Here is a 22,797-nt window from a genome sequence, read left to right as displayed (position 1 = left end):
GCAACTAAAAGCTCCATTTTCTTTCTTTGATTAGACATCTTCACTAGTTTATCTAATTAAAGATATCATAATGTGTGTTGTGAATATTTCTCCTAATGGAAAATAGTTTCCTTTTATAAAATAAAATTTACTCAACTACATAATTTAATATTTCTCTTCTAATTTTAATCTTCATGTAGAGAAGGAATAGGAGAGCTAGCTTTTGGCTAGACCATAGGACCCATTTCAAAGTTTTACAACATAGAAAATATCTTCTTTAAAAGAGACCCGTTAGAGACATTTAAACAACATGAATATCAATTTCTACCAATATAGAGTTTTTCAAAATATGATAAATTACTCAAGAATGAAATATCAACAACTATATTATGAAAATGTGACTCTTATATGCTAAGAGTATGAATATTGAGAAAATATGGTTAGAAGGGGATTCATTAAATATCATCAACTGCCTTAACAAGTTCACTACTCCCTCACGGACTATTCATTACATTATATGTAAAGCTTTTATTCTAACAAATACCTTTGCTAAATGTGTTGTTACACATAATTAAAGAGAAACTAATAGAGTGACTAACTAGGCAACAAACGTGGCTTGTAAAAGTCACATGAAGATGATATGGAATAATGGAAATGATATCCCAATTGATGGACTATCTCTAATGGAGTACAATAGGATTGGTTGTAGGGAAACTTGTTTTAATAATGATGGTAATGCAAATGATGAATAATTATGAGACATAGTGGAATTGGGGTTTGTGGATGAATGATGTGACAACTTACTTATTATCACATAGATTGTGGGAGTTTTTACAAAATAGAAAGGTTTGTTGTGACATTGAAACCAAAATCCTAAACTTACTCAAGCACATTGGGAAGATCAATTTTTTTGTAGAAATATGGGAGGTAGGAGAAAGAGGTGTAAGCTTGTGAATTACAAGGAGTGGAAGAAAAATCTAGACATTTGGGATATTCAAGATCAGGGTAAGATTATGGCCTATTTGGAGAAACTAAAAGGAAGTAACACATCTATCACAAGACAGTTTCTCAAAACCTAGAAGAATGGTATCATGCTAGTTGGAAATCAAAGAATGGAGGTCATGGAGGAAATCATTTCTGAAGCCACCAGCTTAAAAATTGAGGGGATTAAATTCTACAAGGAAAGGAAGATGGTTGACAGAGCTATGGATGAATTTGTGGAGTTGGCTAAGGAGAGAAAAAGGTTGGTAAAAGTGAGAAATTACTACTTTTTATGAAATATTCTTTCCAAACATTGAGGGGTATTTATGTTTTCTTTGATAGAGTATATAACCCTAGATAGCCACTATACAAGGATTTATGGCCACAATTTAATGTTGGTCAATCAATTTAGGAATAGGGTTAGGATTAATTTTTTATTATATCTTAGGCATTCTTTGGAGAGCACTATTTTAACCCTTTAGAATGACCTAGATGGGGATCATTTTTTTCATGAAGGTCTGATGGTTCTGACCACAAGCTTGTTAAAATCAAAGAAAGTGGACATACCCCATTTGAGAAAAAAGATTTTGGATTGTGAGACTGAGGGAAGTGACTTGGATGAGACTTATGATGGGGAAACCAAGGAGGAAGAAGCAAAGCTGGTGGAGAAAAAGAGAAAGAATCTAACCCCTAGGGGCTCATCCTCAAAGAAAAGGGAAAGAAATGAAGAGGATTATGAGAAGGAGTCTGACACTAATGAGGAGAGTGTGGAGGAAAAAGAGAAGAAGAGTAAGGGAAAAAATATTGTCAAGGGGATAATTGGTAGTAGAATAAGGACCAAAAATAAAAAGAAGAAAACTAAGAGAGGCATAAAAAACTCCTTGGATGATGATCCCTTGACTCAAAAGAACAACAAGGACATCAAAGGTAACAAGAATTTACCTCATGGGGAGATAGATGATAAATATAATTATGGTATTGATGCAAAGAAATATAATTTGAATTTGGATGAGGATAATTAGAATTATACTTTTGTCCTAGATAACCATGGGCATATGAAGGGTGTCTTTGGCAACCCTGGAGAGATGAGGAAGGAAATTAATAGTATGAAGGAGAAAATGCAGGATCTTAGAACAAAGTTTGATCAACTTAGAAAAACCAACAAGGGTGAGAGGACTTTAGGATACCATCTAGATAGGCTCATGGATCTGATTGGGACTACTAAAGATGTTACTAATATCATGAATAAAGTCATCCCTTTTGAAGGTAAAACTTGATTTGTAGATCAAATGGTAAAGGACATGTAGAAAAAGATTGATTTTTTGCACAACAATTTTGAGGGAATTGAGAATTTTTTGAAGAAGATTGTTGATCAGAGCTACTCCATTTTGAAAGGTATTGTTGATAATATCAAGGTTCTATTCGCTAAGATTGAGTAAAGGAGAAAGAACTAGTGAAAAAAGAAATGAAGGAGTAGTGTGGCCTTGTAAAATGCATAAGGGAAACTTTGAAGAAGACTAAGGTCATGGATGATAAAGAGATCGATGAGATGAGGGCTTCTATTGTGGACATGAATATTATGGTTTATTGGGCTACTGACTTGTTGAAGACCTTATAGCTATCTTATTGTTGTCTATCTATTATTTTTCTACTTTCTTTATCTTCTTACTATTGGTTTAGGGCTTTTTGTTATGGCTTTTTTATCTTTTTGGTGCCAATGCATAGTTTCTTTTAGTCTTATCTCATTTTGATGTAAAAGGTTTAGGGTCCTTTCAAAACCTTTTTTTTCTTAATCAAAATAACTATATTATGACAAGAAGTTGTTACCACCCATATTACAGGGGAGCAAATGATTTTTTAAAATTGATGAGCACAAATCCATCGGTGGGAATATTATAATCCACTAGCTATATATAAAGGGTATTGTATTTTTTTTTCAATGTTCTATATTTTCTTCCAGCTAAAGTAATAAGAAGGGAAATATTAGAGTAATGCATGCTTATATAGTAAATTAACATATAATTTTTTTAAAAGGTAAATCTAGATAATAATAAATGATTATCTATAATATTTAGTACTTAGGATGTTCTTCATTTGCATTAGTTTGGTATGAGAAAACAATGGTTTCAAAAGGAGGAAAAAGTAATTTAGATGATAAAAAAGGTTTTGGATATTAAATTCTTGATCTAAATTCATGGTAGATTTCTTTGGGTTTTCTTGTTTCATGCACTCATGGTCTAAATTTTATGAATTTAATTACTATTCAAATAAGATAAGGTCATTATATTAATTTATATTGAATTTTAGCATTTGTTGAAATAAACAATAGTTTAGGGGGAAAAGGGAGACACTTTAATAAGATGTAGATCTCTATATTTTCAATCTGCTAAGACATTCAAAAGAAAAGGAAGGGATAAAGGGAAAGAGATAATTCCAAATAGGATTTCTACTTGCAACCCAAATTAGATTAGCAAGGACCCAAAAAAGAGAGGGTGCCAATTATAAATTCAAATTCTAAATGAGAACATGACATAAGAAATTACAACCTTGTTCCCTTATATGATAGTGTATATGAAAATTAAACCAATTACTTAAATAATGTAGATCTAGATGCTAAGTGTACATGATCAACCCAACTAAGATATAGATCTAGGATAAAGATATGGAAGGAAATGAACTATAAAAGACTCACCTTGAACTCTATAGTAGAGAATATATTTTAGCTCTGAAAATTTTGAAGCTAAGCATGTTTCTAACTATGTAATTGTGGATTGCCAAAAGAAATGATGAAATGAACAAAACGTAAAAATTTGTTTTCCAAGAAAGAATCAAGGTCTAGGGTTGACCTAGAGGGTCAAATTCTTATGAGGTTGATGTGTTCTAGGGGTGCAATAAAAAAGTCAAACCAAATTTTCTATAAATATCTCAAGGACTACTTTCTGAATCCATGTGTAAAATCCTACTATCCTATTCCAACACACATAAAATGAATCTTTTCTATTGTTTTTTGAGTGAGGGCTTGCCTTGGTAAAGCCATAGATAGAGAAATCAACCTTGTAAATAATAAAAGTAAATGTAAATGATTGAAACATGATAAATATTAGGATTCACCTTTCTTAAAACCCTTGTCAACAAGGCTTTTTTTGTAGTGTGTTGTAGATTATTGGAAATATAAGAGGAGTAATTGAGAGGGGAGGGGTGAATTAGTTACTACTAAAATAAATCCTAGAATCCTTGGATGTCAAATAAAATTCAGATTGATAAAATTGATTATTGTTGATAATTAGTAAGCATACAAAAATTGTTGTAACTCGGTAAATGCATAGTGTGTATTACTTTAATAGATCTTAATATGTTATCAGTAATTTACTTGCAAGCATCAAAGTAATAACATCAACACATAAGACACCAAATTTTAATGTGGAAACCCAATTTGGGAAAAACCACCAAATGTAACTAGTTACTATTTTTCACTCTTCTAAAGTGAGCCCTATTAGGAGCCAACCCTATTAAAGGTTACAAAACACACTAGTAGGTGTGACCCTATTAAAGGATTTAATCACCCTATTAGGAGTGGCCTTGCAAGAGGTCATAAAAAAATTCAATGGCATTGCCACCTTGTTAGAGGATTTACAAATGGTTGTTAACCCAACTCTATTAACAGATTTTAAGATCACTACTACAATGGTTAGAGAGTAACAATAAAATGACTTGATTGTGATGCAACTAAATTTTCTGATTACAAATCTCTATTTTGGTTCATACTTGATCCTTCTTGATCAAATAACACATTTTTTCTCTATAAGGATACCTAATTATCCTTCAAGTTCTCTTCCTCTCTTCTTATCTCTTTCAATCAAATTTTATATCATACACTTTGAAATCACAACTTGACCTTTTAATTATACCTTCTAGATTGTTAAGTGGGCTCAAATAAAAATTAGAATAACCATTTTTCATCACCTCAGTTAGCTAGAGTCAATAGGTAAAATAATTAACCTTTATATACCAAAAAAAGAAAATGCTTTGGTAGCTGACCCAACTCAATTGAAACTGATTCTAAAGTGATTTCTTTTGTTAACCAATAGAAGATTGGTTAACATTGTAAACGTAAAATCCCTTTGGTAACTGAGTGAACTTAGTTAACACAAAATTTATTTAACTTTCCCTTCATTAACCAAGTGAGCTCAGTTAACACTCTTTTCTACATAACTTCCTTTATCGCCTAAGTGAGCTTGGTAGATACTACCTTCTATATAGAGTAAACTTAGTAATGCTCAGTAGACAAGGAAAATTGTATTCATTGACCAAGTGAGCTTGTCATGCACTAACTTTCAACTAATATGATATTTGTTCAATATCAAAGACAATACACAATTAATCAATTGTATCTAACAATTTCCCTCTTTGGCATTGATGGAAACACAACATGTCATAATAAAATAAAATTTTGAGAAATAGACTCCCTTTGTCAGAAAGCTTCTCCCTCTTTGATTTTATACAAAAAAAATTTCCTTTAGTATTCTCCCTCTATGAAGGAACTGGTTAACTTTTCCCTCTTTAAAATTTTAGAAAAATATGATAGTAAACTTCTCCCTCTTTGACAACACATGCCAAAGAAAATTCTAATTAGTATCAATGTACCTTGAGTATAGATTCATCTATAATATCTCCTTGTCAATACTGCATCAACTGATTGATCTTCAACTTAGTTTCTATTGATGCATCACTAAACATTATTTAGTGAGCTTTAGATAGGGGAATGACCCCTAGCTTACCTCTTAGATACAAAAATGCATCCTTAGGTAATGGATTAGTGAATATATCTACAATTTGTTCTTTTGTATACACATATTCCAATCTAATTTCTTTGTCTTTTACTAATTCTCTTACAAAGTGAAATCTTCTAGAAATTTGCTTTGTTTTGGAATGCATCACTGGATTCTTAGATATGTTGATTGCACTGGTGTTATCACAAAACATGACTATTGGCTCTTTGATTTCAACCTTCATTCCTTCCAACAATTGTTTGAACCAAACAATGTTAGAGAAATTCATTGCTACTACTACATATTCTACTTCTGTTGTGGATTGAGATGTGTAGTTTTGCTTCTTGCTTGTCAAGGATACTAGCCTTTTACCAAGAAAAAATTCTCCACCACTAGTGCTTTTTCTGTCATCAAGATTTCCTACCCAATCAACATTAGTAAATACTTCTAGGTCAAGTTTGCCTCCAAGTTTGTACCCTAAGACATAGTCTTCAGTACCTTTCAGATATCTTAAGATTTTTTTTATTGCTATCATGTGGTTTTCTTTGGGTTTAGCTAAGACTCTTGCCACTATTCCCATTGCTAAGGCAATATCAGGCCTTATATGCACCACATACTATAATTTCCCAATCATTAATCTATATAAGGTTTGATCTACTTTTTTGGAGTCATTATCTATGGTAAGCTTAACTCTAGTACACATGGCGGTTTTAAATGGTTTTGAATCTTCCATTCCAAATTTCTTGACTATCTCTTTGATATACTTAGATTGAGTGATATAGATACCATTTCTGTTCTGCTGTATCTGCAATCCAAAAAAGAATTTTTTTCACCAAACATGGACATTTCAAATTCTTTATTCATTTGTTCTAAAAATGCTTTGCATAAATCATCATTTCCTATGACTAGAGTATCATCCAAAAATATTTCAGCCAACACAATCTTCTTATCTAGTCCTTCCTTGATGTATAGACTACTGCTATCATTTGTTCTTTGAAAACCAATCTATATCAAATAGTTATACAATTTTTCATACTAGGCTCTAGGAGCTTTTTTTAGACCATATAAGGCTTTGTGTAATTTGCAGACCATGTCCCTTTTGTCTAGATCAAAAAAATCTTCTACCTATTTAATGTAGACTTCCTCATCAAGAATTCCATTCAAGAATGCAGATTTAACATCCATCTAGTATACTTTGAATCCTTTGTGAGTTGCATAAGCTAGTAAAGTCCTAACACCTTCTAATCTTGTAACAGGGGTAAAAGTTTCACTATAATCAATACCTTCTTTTGAGAATAGCCTTTACATACCAACCTTGCTTTGTTTCTTGACACTTTTCCATCTTCATTCAACTTATTTCTAAATACCCATTTTGTACTAATCACATTTTTATCTTTGAGCCTAGGTAAAAGAGTCCAAGTTTTATTCTTTTCTGTTTGTTCTATTTCTTCATTCATAGCCTCAATCCATCTTTCATTTTCTAGTGCATCTTTAACACTCCTAGGTTCAAATTTATCAAGTAAACATGTACCTTTTAGTTTGTTTCTTGTCATTGTTTCATCTGATTTGTCTCTGATTATCTGATCAGGTGCATGATGCCTTTTGACATATTTTGCCAATATAGGTTCTTTTTCTTTTGAATGAATTGTATTGTATTTATTTTGAATCTCAACTTCAGACTTAGGTTCTTCTATATATGGCTTGGGTTATTTAGACTTGGTATGCACTAACTTGGTAGCCTCTAAATGTGACTCTGGTCCCTGTGACTCAGTTTGCACTTCCTACAACTTGGTAACTATTGGGGACTTAGAGAGCTTGGGAGATGAAATCTGCTTTGTATCAAATGTGTTTGGTAATATATCAGGTTCATAGTAGATAAATCTTTTGTAGTCTTTTGGATCCTTTTTGCTTGCTTCTTTAATCTTTTCTACAAACTCATCATTCTTACATGTGCACTTTCTATGATTTTGTGAGTAGACAAATTCAAACATTTGTATTCTTTACTCCTATAGGAATATCCTAGAAATATACTTTTATCACCTTTTACATCAAATTTACTTTTTCTAGATTCTTTCCACATATTTTGCAACATCTTCATCTTCTCTCATCCTCATTTGATAAAATTGCACTCTAAGGCTTTCTTCTTTATCTCTTCTTACATTGTCATCTCCTTCATAGATTTCTTTTAGTTTGTTCCACATATCAAAAGCAGTTTTACAGTCTTTGACCTCATCAAATTTAACATAACTAGGAGCAGATGCAATGTCAGTCATCAAGATGTTATGGTTCTTCTTCTCAACAATATCTTCAACTAATAATGTTCCAATGGGAGTTTTATATTCTTCACCAAGATATTGCATCCTGAATCATTAATGGTAGCTAGGTGAGGCCTCATAAGTCATTGCCACACTGCAAAGTTGTTTGTATTTAGCTTTGGAATCTCTCTCTTGTAAGACATCCTAATCTTTGGCTTAGGTCCTTGAAACCTTCTCTGCAAGCACCAAAAGCTCTGATACCAATTATTTGAAATATAAGAGGGGTAATTGAGAGGGGAGGGGTAAATCAGTTACTACTAAAATAAATCCTAGATTTCGTGGATGTCAAATAAAATTCAAACTGATAAAACTAATTACTACTGATACCTAGTAAGCATATAGAGATTGTTGTAACTTGGTAAATGTAGAGTGTGTATTACTTTAATAGATCTTAATATGTTATCAGTAATTTACTTGCAAGCATCAAAGTAATAACATAAACACATAAGACACCAAATTTTAACATGGAAACCCAATTTGGGAAAAACCACCAAATGTAACTAGTTACTATTTTTCACTCTTCTAAAGTGAGCCCTATTAGGAGCCAACCCTATTAAAGGTTACAAAACACTCTATTAGGTGTGACCCTATTAAAGGATTTAATCACTCTATTAGGAAAATTCAATGGAATTTCTACCTTATTAGAGGATTTATAAATGGCTGTTAAACCAACTCTATTAAGAGATTTTTAGATCACCACTACAATGGTTAGAGAGTAACAATAAAATGACCTGATTGTGATGCAACTGAATTTTCTGATTATAGATCTCTATTTTGGTTCATACTTGATCCTTCCTAATAGAATAACACTTTTCTACTCCACAAGGATACATACTTATCCTTCAAGTTTTCTTTCTCTCTTCTTATCTCTTTCAATCAACTTTCATATCACACACTTTGAAATTACAACTTGACCTTTTACTTATACCTTCCAAATTGTCAAGTTGTCTCAAATACAAATTAGAATAACCAATTTTCTTCACCTTAGTTGGCTATAATCAACAGGTAAAATAATTAAACTTTATATGCGAAAATAAGAAAATCCTTTGGTAGCCAACCTAGCTTGGTAGAAACTAATTTTAAAGCAATTTCTTGTGTTAACCAAAAAAATCTTAGTTAACACTATGAACTTACAAAATCCCTTTGGTAACCAAGTGAACTCAATTAATACTTTCCCTTCATAAGTAAAATATAAATTAGAATAACCAAGTTTCTTCACCTCAGTTGGCTATAATGGATAGGTAAAATAATTGAACTTTATATGCCAAAATAAGAAAATCCTTTGGTAGCCGACCTAGCTTGGTAGAAATTTATTTTAAAGCAATTTCTTGTGTTAACCAAAAAAACCTTGGTTAACACTGTGAACTTACAAAATCCCTTTGGTAACCAAGTGAGCTCTGTTCAACTTTCCCTTCATTAACCGAGTGAGCTCGGTTAACACTCTTTTATGCATAACTCCCTTCATTGCCTAAATGAGCTTGGTAGGTACTACCTTTTGTATAGAGTAAACTTAGGAACGCTCGGTAGACAAAGAAAACTATCTTCATTGACCAAGTGAGCTTAGTATACATTGACAATCAACTGATATGAGAATTGTGTAACACCAAAGACAACACATAATTAATCAGTTGTATCCAATAGTTGATCTCTTGATTTCAATATAGAAATGTAAGGTATCTCCATAATTTATAGTAAATCTACCATAATTACATAATTACCAAGATAACTAATGTGGGGGGTGGGGGTGAATTAGTTATCCAATAGTTAAAATATTTGTCTTCTTTAAAAAAAGTTAACTATTCAACCAAAGTAAGCAACAACCATAATAAGATGCACATAGAAAATTACACTAGATTTGTTAACTAGGGAAACACTTGATTAGAGGGAAAACCCTAGTGGGAATGATGCCCATAAGATGATGTACTAATATAAATATTCCTTGTTAGAGGATGGACCCTATTAGGAGTGTATTACAACATTTAGTACATATGAGTCCCTATTAGGAGACTTTGAATCCCTGTTAGGAGTTGTAGTACACTGCCTAAACATGTGATTTCAACTACAAGAAGAGCTCACTACTCAAACATTCAATTTACTGTTATGTTATTCTTTCCTTTATTTTTTCAAACAAACCAACCACTTTCATTCCTTGTAGACCAAGTCACAAACCTTGGATCCAAATATCAAAACTCAAGTCACTAAGCAAAACCTCAACAATGAAGTTTCCTTCATTTTTTATCTACTCTGCTCAACTTTGCATTCCACTCTCTGCTTCTTCATGTCATGCATACCTCCTTTATGTTAAAGGAAAATACCCTTCCTTTATATTGAAGCCATAAAACAATTTCTTGAGTCGGTTGTTAGACCTTCTCAATTAATCATTATAGGACCACATTAAGAACATGTTATACTTAGTGATAACATTAATCTTCTACGATGCAACTTGAATATCTTTCTGTACACATAATATTATGATGAGATAACTTAGCTATGTCATCACCAATATTTATTCTTCATATCCTCAACCTTGATTCTTGAAATAATAATTCTATTAAGAGATATAACAAGTTTACTAGAACATGCCTCTATAAACTCTATCTCAAAACATACATCACCAAAACATACATAACTTCTTCTAGACTTATCATTCTTCTTCCAAAATTAACTGCATATATGGGTAAAAGCACAAACCCATGTCATCCTTTTGTAAAGGAAAAGGCTAGCAAAAGTACAATTGTTCACCTTCAATAACATAGAACTCATATTATTATTTAAAATTTGAAAATGAAGTAAACTAATGAAATGTGTAGAAATAGATGAAGTTTATGATTATAATTTTTAATATTTGGGATAAGAATTGATACATTTTCCTAAATTTTATAAATAATTTTTTAGTTGCTAAAAAATGCTAAAAATTGGAGGTCTAGTTCCCACCACAAAACTATATGCAAATAAACTTATTTCCCTTTGATCTTGGACTATGTTATTGATAACATATATAGCTAGAACAATAAAAAATAAAAGTTAGCTTTAGATCAAAATTTTTTTTTATATAATGATTCAAATTCCAACTCACTTGAAATCAATAGTTTTCATCTCCCACCAAATTTTTAAAAACAAATCTATTCTTACCAAAAGAAAAATTATACATTTTAGAAGAGGACTCTCTCATCTAGGATGTCATATAATTTTTAATTTTTTTTGATATCATTTAATATTTTTTTCCTCTTCAAAATCAATATCTTTTCGAGTGTTAAAATAACTACTTGTAGAATTTTTTAATTACAATATACTATATCTAATTAAAACACTATAAACTCTATACAAGAATATTTTTATGTTGAGCTCTATAAAATGGCATTTATATATCATTAAAAAAATCATAAAAATAGTAAGTGTTATTGAAACATCAATTTTTTGAAATAATTTTATTTCTTTAGTAATTGGATACAAACTAATATAACATATGCATTTAATAGACATTTCCAACTAGAAAAGTGTGAGACAATATATAACTTAGCTATAATGAATTTATCTATATCATATGTTTCAAAAAAAAAAAAAATTAGATAGAAATACTCAAATTCAATTGTTCTAATAAGTCAACCTAAAAGGTGATAGAACTCTATATTTTTACCCATATTAGGTACTTAGGAGTATCTCCCATAACATTTGATAGTGAGAACACACAACTAGCCATATGTACCAACTTAATCATTCCATTGTTCTTTTGTCAGATACCATAGAAGACTGCTATGTTGACATTAATGAAAAACTCAGTCATGAATGCAACATATCATCAGTAACATATGTACAATAATCCCCCATAGGAATATCATCAGCATTTATTCTTCCAAAAATCTCTCAACAATCTTCCCCTTTGGCATTGATGGCAACATAGATGAAGATCATCTAGTTTTAAGAATACCAACAAAAGACTGTTCATCTTACTTTTCAAATCCTCTTCATCAATCATTCTCCTCCATTGATATACCTCAATTTTCTTTCTATCAAATTGTCATGCTATGTTGTACATCTTTTGAACATGCTATACTTCCTCATGATCTTTTAATGATATTTTTCATGCCAAACTTCTCCCTCATTGACATCAATGTCAATAGTTTCAACAACCATCTAACCCTGCAATGACTAATTCTTACTTAGCTCAAGTGTCCAAAGACACTATTCAAAACAACATCCAACAAGAGTCTTAGATGACTCTATCCATCACAGATACTCCCACATATATGAAGCATCAACATTCACTCTAGACAACAATGGTACTTTGTTACACTGGACTAATATACTCTTGCATCATTTACTCTAATATAGGAAGGCACATAACCCCTAGCATGCCTTGCAAATACTCAAAAGTCTCTTTGGGAAGGGGCTTAATGAATATATCTACAATATACTCTTTAGTGCTCACATACTCCAATATAATTTCCTTTTCTACAACTTTCTTTTTCAACATGTGATACTTAATAAATATATGCTTGGTCTTTGAATGAAACTGATGATAGGCCACACCACCCGTACCAACTCACAACCAAAAATGCAACAATATGGAGACAAGAGAGATGACAAAATGCTTCATAAAACTTCCATTAATACTTGAAATTCATTAAAATATTCTCCAAATGAAAGGACTCCGAATTCTTACAATATAAGAGAGATTCCTCACTAAGAACTTCCAACTAAAAGAGCTTACACTTGAAGAGCTTACAATTCAAAAACTTCATTACAAATGATAATAGCCCTTTCTTAAATAGGCACTTACCACCCAAGGCATGATTTATCCACAACATTCTAGAATCTCCACAACCTTCTACAATATCTACAACCTTCTAGAATTTCCACCTAAATACAACTAAGCACCACTATGTGGCCCAATTAGAAAATTACATTTCTTTTGTGGATCACAACAAATATTAAATGCATGATGTCACCTACACACCTCAATTAATGGAATAACAACTATTTTTATTATTTTTCTATGCATGATGCCACCTAGACACCTCAATTAATGGAATAACAGCTATTTTTATTATTTTCCTATGCATGATGCCACACATGACTAACAAGATCCTCATGCAAAAAATCATCAATATCTTTTAAACTCATATCAAAGACAACATCCCATGATTCATAAGAATTTACCTGTTTGACATCTTCATCTTTTCTTGCCTCTTTTATGTCGTCAACAATGCATGTAACTACTTCACTTGCTTGATCTCCAACTAAGGCACTATATTCTTCCTCCATTGCTGCAATCTTCAAATCATCTTGATCTATTTCAGGTTCATAAATCTTGCCATCTTCATGCTCTTCCTCTTCTTGTTCATCTTCTTCAACTTTAGGTTCGCAAATGATTTCCTCTTCATTCGCTTGCTCTTCCACTGGATCATCTTCCTTTTCCACATCCAAGGAATTATCAACATCTCTTTTCTGGTGGCATGCTCTTCATTTTCGCAACTCAGCTTCTAATTCATTCACTTGCTTCTGTAAATCAACTAGCAATGATTGTTGATTTCTTGCTCTAAATTTCTCAAGTCGAGGAATCCTCAGAATCCATCCAATCACAAAAGTCATCTTCTTCTTTCTCTTCTCCATAATCAAGTCTCTAGTGCAACACAACAACCTCGTGCAAACTGCCTTACAGTCGGTGATCTATCTACACAATCAAGAACTTCTTGACAAACTTCAACCAACTCAAGGTCCTGGTGCAAACTGCCTCACGTTCGGCGATCTGTCCGCACTTTCAGGAACTCCTGCTCTGATACCACTGATGATGGACCACACCACCCGTACCAACTCACAACCAAAAATGCAACAATATGGAGACAAGAGAGATGAAAAAATGCTTCATAAAACTTCCATTAATACTTGAAATTCATTAAAATATTCTCCAAATGAAAGGACTCCGAATTCTTACAATATAAGAGAGATTCCTCACTAAGAACTTCCAACTAAAAGAGCTTACACTTGAAGAGCTTACAATTCAAAAACTTCATTACAAATGATAATAGCCCTTTCTTAAATAGGCACTTACCACCCAAGGCATGATTTATCCACAACATTCTAGAATCTCCACAACCTTCTACAATATCTACAACCTTCTAGAATTTCCACCTAAATACAACTAAGCACCACTATGTGGCCCAATTAGAAAATTACATTTCTTTTGTGGATCACAACAAATATTAAATGCATGATGTCACCTACACACCTCAATTAATGGAATAACAACTATTTTTATTATTTTTCTATGCATGATGCCACCTAGACACCTCAATTAATGGAATAACAACTATTTTTATTATTTTCCTATGCATGATGCCACACATGACTAACAAGATTCTCATGCAAAAAATCATCAATATCTTTTAAACTCATATCAAAGACAACATCCCATGATTCATAAGAATTTACCTGTTTGACATCTTCATCTTTGCTTGCCTCTTTTATGTCGTCAACAATGCATGTAACTACTTCACTTGCTTGATCTCCAACTAAGGCACTATATTCTTCCTCCATTGCTGCAATCTTCAAATCATCTTGATCTATTTCAGGTTCATAAATCTTGCCATCTTCATGCTCTTCCTCTTCTCATTCATCTTCTTCAACTTTAGGTTCGCAAATGATTTCCTCTTCATCCGCTTGCTCTTCCACTGGATCATCTTCCTTTTCCACATCCAAGGAATTATCAACATCTCTTTTCTGGTGGCATGCTCTTCATTTCCGTAACTTAGCTTCTAATTCATTCACTTGCTTTTGTAAATCAACTAGCAATGATTGTTGATTTCTTGCTCTAAATTTCTCAAGTCGAGGAATCCTCAGAATCCATCCAATCACAAAAGTCATCTTCTTCTTTCTCTTCTCCATAATCAAGTCTCTGGTGCAACACAACAACCTCGTGCAAACTACCTTACAGTCGGCAATCTATCTACACAATCAAGAACTTCTTGACAAACTTCAACCAACTCAAGGTCCTGGTGCAAACTGCCTCACGTTCGGCGATCTGTCCGCACTTTCAGGAACCTGGCTCTGATACCACTTGATGGGGACACAACCCAATGACCAGAATAGACACAATAGAAAAGGGGAATTATATTAACTGAGAAAATAAGCTGGTACAAACAGTGCAGAGAAAATAAACTCAAAACATGCCCTGCAGGCTTACAATAGCATAAATCTGGAGAATATTTCTCCTTTTAGCACCTCCTCTCAAGCTCCAATCCAAACTGCCTTTTACAATGCTAGAAATCTCCTTAAATAGACCCCGGAGGGTTAAGGACTAGGAGTACATTCTAGAAAGTGCTAGTAGGCATCCACCGACAAAATAGAAGGTTCTGGAAGCTGCGTTAGAAGTCGGTGCAATTCTAGAAGAATCCAGAAACGGTAGCCGAACTTCCGGGAGGCATAACTTTTGAACCGTAACTCCGATTGACAAACCGTTTACATTTTCGGAAAGCTCTCGAAGCGCTCTATAGCCCTATGGACAAGCTTCACTCGTCCCCCATTTTTTGACCCTTTTTGAGGTCATTTAATGCCCCAAACCTGACTTTGAAGCATTCTTAGGGGGTCTCCAAAACCCGAAAAACTGCAATAACTTTCAAACCGTGGGGCCTTTTGACCTGATTCTTTTTCTGGAATGCTCTAAATCTCGATTACATTCATCTGGCAAAGTCACACCTTCTAGGTCACCAAAATGATGGTCAAATTGCATGCTCCTATTTTTTTGGGATTTTTAAATGCACTGATAGTTGAACTATGAGAGTTGGAACCTTTATTTGAGCCAAATGGGTATCCAAAAATGTAAAGATATAAAATAGAAACTAAGTCTAAGTACATTTTTTTTTGGGTGACACAGGATTGCCCTTATACCTCTGGATGCTCCTGCATCAGAAACACTAGATTCTTAGACATATTTATTGTGCTTGTGTTATCACAATGAATAATAATAGGTTCACTAATTTCTATCCTTATATCCTTTAGCATTTGCTTCATCTCAATGACTTGATTACAATTTTTTGCTGCTGCAACACATTCTACTTCCACTATACTTTGTGATGTACAATCATGCTTCTTGCTTAGCCAAGAAACCAATCTTCCTCCAAGATAGAAGACTTCACCACTGGTGCTCTTTCTGTCATCCATACTACTTGTGCAATCAACATCACTATAAGCACTTAGAGTAAAATCATTAGATCTATTATAATACAATTCGAACTCATATGTTCCTTTCAAATATCTAAATATCCTTTTGATTATTGCATAATGTGCTTCTCTGGGATCATCTTGAAATATTGCAACAATTCCAACTACATTTTCTATATTCAACCTTGTGTGAGTCAGATATTGCAATCCTTTGATTATAGATCTTTACTTTTTTTGCTCAATAGTAGGTCTCTCATCCTTTGTAGATAACTTGTGTCCAATTACCAGAGGTTTTCTAATGGGTTTGCATATTTCCAAACCAAACCTTTTCAGTAAATCCTTCAAATACTTAGTCTGAGAAACAAAGATTCCTTCTTTATTCTCTACAATTTGTAATCCTAGAAAATATTTCATTTCTTCTATGATACTCATTTCAAATCATTTATTCATCTCTTCAGAAATTTTTTCACTTTCATCATCATTTCCTCCAAATATGATATCATCAAAAAATATTACCAAAATCATCAAACCATCATCAATTTCTTTTCAATAGATATTACTATCTATCATACCTTTGCTATATTTAAGCTTTTTCAAATGCATGTCCAACCTTGCATACCAGGTTTTGGGTGCTTGCTTAAAGCCATACAATGCTTTCTTTAGTTTGCATACTATGTCCTTATCATCTGTCAAAGAACAACCTTTAGGCTACTCAATGTATACCTCTTCTTCAAGTTCTCTATTGAGAAATGCTAACTTAACATCCATCTGATGTACACTTTGAATTTCTTTTGTGTTACATAGGTTAAGAATAATCTTACTACTTCTATTATAGCCATTGGAGCATAGGTCTCATCATAGTCTATTCCTTCTTGCTATGAGTAACCTTTACATACCAATCTTTCCTTGTTCCTTACAACTTTTCCTTGCTCATTCATCTTCTTTTTGAATACCCATTTAGTTCCTATCACATTCTTGTCTACTAGTCTAGGGAAGAATTCTCATGTGTCATTCTTTAGCGTCTGATCCAATTCTTCTTTCATAGCTTGTTTCCAATAATTATCTTTACACATTATTAGGTTCAACTTGAGATGTCAAACATAGTTCTTCATTGAGTCTGCTTCTTGTCATCAGACCTTTATCATTTCTTCTGATGATCTGCTTAGATGGGTGATTCTTTATCCTATTATTTCCTAAAGAAGGATTTGCTATGTCAATTCTTGGCTCTATTGAAGGTTTCAAACTTTTTTTAGGCCTCAACTCTTCTTTACTTTTCAAATCATTGTTGGTCTCAAGAAATACCTCATCATTCCTTGATTTAGTAGCAACATCATCATTTGAATTGTAATAAACTATTCTATCTTGTATCCTGAATTTCTCATCAATTATCACATTTGCACTTTCCATAATAGTCTTAGTTTTCATATTATAGCATCTATAAGCCCATTTTTTTAATGAATAACCAAGAAACATGCCTTCATCACTTCTAGCATCAAACTTACCAATATTATCATCCCTTTTGATATAACACTTACTCCCAAAGATTCTAAAATACTTAACTCTAGGTGAGTGACCAAACCACAGTTCATAAGGGGTCTTGTTTGTGTCTTTCCTAACTTGCACTTTGTTCATAGTGTATACTCTTGTATTCATAACTTCTCTCCAAAACATCTTGGATACATTATTCTCAGCTAACATAGCTCTTGCTACTTCTATAACTGATATGTTCCTTCTCTCTACAATGTCATTCTATTTAGGGGTTCTCAAAGTTGATAGCTATCTTTTGATTCCATTTTCTTCACAAAACATGTTAAACTCACTTGAAGTAAATTCTACTTCCCTATCTGATCTTAAACATTTTATCTTCATACTAGACTTATTCTCAACTCTATTCTTAAATATCTTAAACTTATCAAATGCCTCATATTTCTCTTTAAGAAATGCAACCAACATCATTCTAGAAAAGTCATTAACTAGAATTATAAAATACCTTTCCCCATAGAATCCTTTAGTCTTCATAGAGCCTCTAAGATCTATGAGTGTTAGTAAACTTCTTGTATGGAAAAGAAGTTTTGTTATGCTTTGCCAACACACATTCTTTGCAAATTGTGTTAGTAGGCTTTACAATCTTGGGAAAATCTCTAACTCCACACATACTACTAGTCTTCACAATACTCTAAAATTCTATATGAAAAAATCTCTTATGCCATAACCTATTGTCATCTACCTTTGCAGCCAAACATGTCATTTTAGTATGATTCAACTAGAATACATTACCACTAGATATGGTTGTTGTTCCAATTACCTTTCCATCTTTGTCTTTGATCATGCATGTCTTCTTTGTGAACTACTACTGATAACCTTTGTCCACTAGTTGTGCAACACTAAAAATATTGTGCTTCAAACCATCAACAAAATATACATCATCAATATTAGTTTTACCATCAAGAGTTATAGATCCAATACTTTTAACTTGGCATGTTACATTGTTTCCAACTCTAACAATGCCTCCATCCTAACTTTTGAAGTCAACAAACTTGTTCATATCACTAGTCATATGATGTGAACAACCACTCTTTTTTCTCTTCTTACTAGAAGGGCTACTCCTTCAATTTTCCTATCTTCATCAGATCTTCTATTGCTAGCAAAATTTCCTCTAGCACTTGTACTCCTTGATAAACTAGGTAGAATATTCAAGGTACTAAAAGTTGTCTCTATTCTAGTCAACTCTCCAAACTATCTAAGCTCATTCTCAACCACTTCAAGTCTTCCAAGCAATGTCTCCTTTGCAAAATATTTGGTACAAGATATCAACAACTATATCATTTGAATTTTTGGCTTGAATGGTGGTGTTAAGCTCTTCAATATTTCCATATAACTCATAATCTTCTTTGGTTCCTCCTTTAGATCTAATACCTCCAGTAATTTATGATATTCTCCCCATAAATGTTATTATAAATTCATCTTCCATCATTTTAGCATCTTGAAATGCACAAATCCAACTTTGTAGTCTCAATTTCTTAGAATATTCATCACCTTCAAAACTATTTTCCAAAGCTTTCCAAATTAAATGTGAAGTAGCAAGTGACTTTACTTGATTGTATTCAATTTGAGGAAGTGTAGTCGATAATGCTTCTTTGGCTTCCTTGTCACACATAAAAGATTTCTTTCTTCCTTGGTACAAGTTTCCAAATCCTTTTCAACAATGATTATCTTCGATGATTTTGTCAAGAACCAATATCCTAGACCCATACACAAAACATGTCTGTTTATCTCTTCCTTCTAGCTATCATAATTTGTTCCATCAAACTTTGGACTATCTTTCCTAAACATGCTCACCATGGATTTCTCAAATTTGTTAAACTTTATCTTCAAGGACCTGATGCTTTGATACCAATTGTTAGAAACAATAGGCCACCAAGATAACTGAGAGTGAGGGGGGAGGGGTTGTATTAGTTATCAAATAGTTAAAACATTTATTAATGCAGGAGCATCTTAGATGTAAGAGCAATCTTACATCACCCAAAAAAATTTCTTTTTAGTCTTTTATATTTTAATAAGGACTAGTAGAAAGGATGGTTACTATTTATGGGAATTTGCTATTTTTAGTAAGTTTTTCATATGAGCTTAGAATGTTCTCATTTTCTATAGGAAGCTTCATTTTAGAGTTATAAGGCTACCAAAAAAATCTCATTACTCTATCTTAAGTATCAAAGTAGTTATTGCACATTTTTGGTGAAAAAATTTTGTAGAAAAATCTATAGGTTCATAGTTGGCGGCCTTAGAGTGCCCATATGTGGTCCAAAAACTCAATGGTATGGTGCTTGCATGGTTCTGAGCCTGTATATTACGAGCTGGAATTTCTAAAAAGTGGTTATAGTAGCCAATCAGAGCAACGGTTTGTGAGTTATGGACTTCCAAAGTTGGGCTACCCAAAATATCTAAAATAATTGTCAAAGATGTATTTGACTAGCTCTATATGTATTGATTAGGTCTATTGGCCTTGGGTATTAAGTTTAATGTCTAGAACATTCCTGGGTGGTATAAAATTGCCTATTTAAGAAAGGCCCAAACATTGTCTAGGATAGCTCTAGGTGATAGTTCATAGCTTGTCTGGAAAACTATTGTCATGAAGGCACCCACATATTATACTTGTGAATTTTGTAATTTCATATTTGTGGCGCAAATAAGAAGTCCATATTTTGTTCTCACAATTGTCATTGTTTCTTTGTTTTTGTTATGTCGTAATGGTATTAAGGGGAGCACCCTTCATCAAGTGATATCAGAGCTAGAGTTCTTGATTATGTGGATAGATCACTAACTGTGAGGCAATTCCCACCAAGACCATGATTTGGGCTAAGCATGTAGACAGATCATCGATTGTTAGGTAGTTTGCACTAGGGTTTCAATGAAAGCACAAAAATGCCTCCACTAAGAGAACATGGTGGAAGAGCTATAGGTGTTACACTTGAGAGTTTTTGAGCCCTCCAATGACAAATGCAAGAATTGGAAGAAAAAATGTGCAAAGGAATAAATCTTCTCATAAGAGATGAAAGTGAAGATGAGGACGAAGTAGAAGAAAATGAAGAAGTAGAGATAGTTCTGAACCTAGAGGAAGAAATTCTTTTTAGGGCAATCTCTAAGATTGGAAAAAGATCTAAGTTTGAAGTTCTCACATTTTTTGGAAATCTTAACCTACATGAGTTGATTGATTGGATCAACGAACTGGAGGAGTACTTTGAGTATGAAGATATTAAGGATTCTAATAGGGTCAAGTTTGCTAAGGAAAAACTTAAGGGACATGTGAAGATCTAGTGGTAGGAGGTTTAGTTAGAGCCAAATAGAAAGGGAAAGGACAAGATTAATAGATGGGATCATATAATAGCTAAACTATAGTGACAATTCATTCCCAAGGATTATGAGCTTGATCTTTTGAAGAAAATGCAAGGGTTGAAGAAACTGGGAAAATCTGTTCAAGAGTATACTAAAGAGTTCTACCGAGTTCTCATTAGAACTGGCCATGCAAAAGATGATAAGGAGAAAGTGCTTCGTTATCTTCATGGGTTAAGGCCAAGTATTCAGGATGAGTTGACTCTAGTTTGAATAAATAGTATTGAGGATGAATACCAATTTTCCCTAAGAGTTGAGGATAAACTAAGCAAGACATGTGACAAAAAGAATAGTGGAAGAGGTGACAATAGAAGATCTCGTAGATGATCTTGATGATTAGAAGAATAAGGATGAGGCTAGAAGTAGTAGTTAGAACCAGAGAGAAAATGATTCAACTTATTTCCACAATTAGAAAAATAGAGATTATAGAGGAAGAAGTAGGGGATAAGGATCTAGAAGAGGAGACTTTTGTGGGAAATGTTTTCATTATGGAGAAGAAGGGCATAGTGCATTTGAATGTTTCTAGTTCCAAGGAAGGATAGATCAAAGAAGAGAAGGCCAAGCTAGAGTTGTACATGATGATGAAGATGCTAGATCATCACATTCTGAAGATGCTAAAAGAGGAGAAGTCCTAGTTAACAAAAGAGTCCTACTAAGTGATTAGAACGAACTTGATCAAAGAAGGAGCTTGCTTCACATTAAGTGCAGATGTGAAGATAAGTGTTATGATGTGATCATTGATTGTGAAAGTATTGGAAATTTGGTGTTAGAAATGATGGTCAGCAAGTTGAAGCTTAAGAGATAGAAGTACCCACATCCATCCTATATTGGTTGGGTGTTGATGACCACAAGGTCATGATCAATGATAAGTGCTCTGTGAAGTTCAAGATTAGAAGCTACTAGGATGAGTTACTTTGTGATATCGTACCTATGGACATATGTCATATGTTGCAAGGTAGGTCATGGTAGTTTGATAGACATGCTATACACAATGGGCAAGCAAATATGTACACTTTGAACAAGGATGGAGTGAAACATAAATTGTAACTATTGAAGGATAAAGAAGAAAAGGTGTGTAGTGTTGCCAGAATATGTTTTGTTGATGGAAAAGAGTTTCCCAAAGGTATGACACCTGAGCATGCGTATTTTTCTATAATTCCAAAAGATAGTAAAGAAGAAGTAGAGGAGGTGCCTTCAAAAGTTGTAGATATGTTGGGAGAGTTTTCTAATATTGTATCAGATAATGTACCTGATGGATTGCCCCAAATGAGGAAGACCAGTCACCAGATGGATTTAGTTCTAAGAGCCAGTTTGCTAAAAAAGGTATTGCATAGAATGACACCAGCAAAAAGTGAAGTGTTGAATAGATAAGTTCATGAGTTATTGTGGAAGGGGTTGATTCAAGAGAGTTTGATTCCATGTTTTTATACCAATTGTATTAGCACCAAAGAAGAATGGAGAATGGAGGATGTGCATAGATTCTCATGCTATCAACAAGATCACAATCAAGTATAGATTTTCATTGCCAAGGATGGATGATATTATGGATTATTTTAGTGGAATTAATTATTTCACAAAGATAGATCTGAAGAGTGGGTACCATTAGATTTGTATTAGAGAAGGTGATGAGTGGAAGACTACTTTCAAGACAAAAGAAGGACTGTATGAGTGGTTAGTGATGCCTTATGGGCTAACCAATACAC

This window comes from Cupressus sempervirens, chromosome 8, assembly GCF_028749045.1.
Source record: "Cupressus sempervirens isolate cs-2001-9-10 chromosome 8, ASM2874904v1, whole genome shotgun sequence".
NCBI lineage: Eukaryota > Viridiplantae > Streptophyta > Pinopsida > Cupressales > Cupressaceae > Cupressus > Cupressus sempervirens.
The sequence above is the reverse complement of the archived record's forward strand: the minus strand, read 5'-3'. Positions refer to the sequence as shown.